Genomic DNA, 2500 nt, shown 5'->3' on the forward strand with positions numbered 1-2500 from the left:
CAAGACGAAGGCTTTTAAAAGAATTTGCAAATTGTTTACAAGGGGGGAGTGTTTGTATCTTTTTTTATACATATAAAATAATGGTATACTGTCAAAATTGAGCACTACAAATTTTTTGTATCACGCGATATATTTTCCCTTTGATGTTATAAACATTTTGATCCTTCTTGTATGACAATGAACACTATTTCTCACAGTGAATGATTTGAGTTATTCGTTTTATTCGTTTTCTTGTGTTGCATGCAACATCCTTCATTCTCGACTTGTTATGTACAACGAGTTTTTTTTTTTTTTTCGTTTTGATTATAGAATGTACACTTAAAAACTGACACACCGAAAACAGACACATCAGAGGCACCGCCATTGGTCGGATGATAAGCTCAAGGGGGAATGATAATATATGTATATATGTAATGAAGTCTTTATCTGACAACGAAGTCTTTATCAGACTTATCAGATATATCATCAAGTTATTTTTTTTTTTTTTCAAAGTTTATCATTCGAGAAAGAGAAAAACAACACTCTCGCTTCACACCTTTTTTTTTAACACTTAGCCAGAGAGTTTGTTTTACATAGTTTTTTACTTTTTTTTATTATTAGACACCGAAATTCCTTATGCAACACTGGTATATTGTTTTCCAAAGGGCTTGTGGTTGGGGTTGTTTTATTTTTAGGGGGGTGGGGGTGGGGTTAGTGGGGTGGGGAGTGTGATCAACACTGATGTAAGAAAATGGATAGGAAGTAACACAGTTTGGTAAGGAACCACCATTTATACACTCACAGTTTGTTGATATTAGTTTTCAGAGATCTAAGTGAAGTGATGATTATTATTATCTATATATGTAATATATTTATTGTTATTTTTCATTGACACCTGAATAGCACACTTAACAATTTCGATACGGAGGAGCTTAGGAGTGACTATTTTCTGTCATACATTCAGTTCTTCTCGATATTGACTAACTCTTGACTAATTAACTTTCCATTCTGATATAGGAATATCTTTCTTTAATATATATATATATATATATTATATATATATATATATATATATATATATATATATATATATATATATATATATATATATATATATATGTATGTGTGTATGTATGTATTACAAATCAGCCTGAAATTCTTTGAAATTATCTTTTTCTCTTATTTTTTGTTCAAGTCGTTTCCAAATCCAGCGAACTTTCAATTCCATTTGAAAATGACACAACTTATTCGCCTACACAAACGTTCTGATTATTCAACAGGCATACATCCAATCTTCATTTGCGATTTCTCGTAGTGTCTACTGAGTGAAATACACAGGAAGGGCTCTTGCACTTTTCTGAAACTAGATTTTTCTTCATTTTTAGAAATTCTCGTAAGTAATAGTCACACGTGTCATTTCGGTATTATTTTCACGCATTGTTCAAAGGACAAGTAATCACTCAATAGTTTTCAAACATTTACTCATTTTGGGCTGACTTTCATTCACTTTTGTCGATTATTTTGCACCGCTTTTGAAGTATGGTGCTCTTCATGAATATTTCGTTTGAATAACCTCTTCACCTCTTTCAAAGCATCACTGGATTTCGTCAACTACCTATTGGGAGAATATTCATCCAATCTTCGCAAAAACACGGCTGATGTTTTCGTCCTTCTCTGAAATGATTGACCTTACCTCATTATTCTACAGACTTTTGCACCCGTGGAAACTGGTTATTACTTATATTACCAGTGTTACTGTTGTTATGTCCTCCAAAAAAAAAAAAGTAAGTTCTGGTCTTTCCACTCTCGGTATTTATTTGTAATATTCTTAGAAAAAGTCGATGATATCAACAGTTCCAAAGCATTTTATTTCATTTACTCTTTTTCGAACATTTTTCTGTCCAGCGTCAATCAATGTCTCGAAAGGGAATGATAAAATATTATTTTATCGCTTAAATCGAGTATTTTCCTCTATTTCACTGTATTCACTTTTCATACAGAGATTTCCTATCAGTGTCCTTCCCAAATCAGAGACGACTTGCAGTTTTTAATTCTATCAAACAGATTCATTTCTGTTCACATTAGATAAATGAGTTTCGGTTTTCTCTCACATCGATTATGTACCATTTTCACCTTCTACAATGAAAGGCGATTTTCTTGCAGTTTTCTAAATCTCGCGCTATATCCGCGCTATATTCTTAGTAGGAAATCACATTTCTATATCACGTTGAAATCGATAGACATCTTGAGACATCTTTGGAGTTTTCCCGACAAGGAACTGCTCTCCGACCATTTATTTTATTTTATTTTATTTTTTTTAAGAAACACGAAAATTCAGTGAAGCCGAGTCACGGAAACATGAAAGCTTATCACAATTAGGTGCTTGAAGGGGATATTCCGTGAAGCCAGTCGACTGCAATCCAGAGTCGAACACAGTCGATCGCCTGGCGACTTGAAGGAAGCCGATCAAGAGTCGCACAGTTTCCCTCCATTCCTTCCGTGGTGGGCCGTGGTTCCACGC

The 2500-nt window shown here is 33.7% G+C and overlaps 1 protein-coding gene across 1 annotated transcript in view; it reads right to left on the minus strand.

Moving 5' to 3' along the window:
• Nucleotides 1-1086: 1086 nt before the first annotated feature.
• The window catches only part of LOC135213052 (uncharacterized), a 168749-nt gene continuing 167335 nt past the window's right edge, over nt 1087-2500 (minus strand). Inside the window, exon 9 of the mRNA XM_064246886.1 lies at nt 1087-2500. This exon is cut by the window's right edge and continues 281 nt beyond it. The gene's annotated coding sequence lies outside the window, so the exon portion shown is untranslated.

Source organism: Macrobrachium nipponense, chromosome 42 (genome assembly GCF_015104395.2).
Source record: "Macrobrachium nipponense isolate FS-2020 chromosome 42, ASM1510439v2, whole genome shotgun sequence".
NCBI lineage: Eukaryota > Metazoa > Arthropoda > Malacostraca > Decapoda > Palaemonidae > Macrobrachium > Macrobrachium nipponense.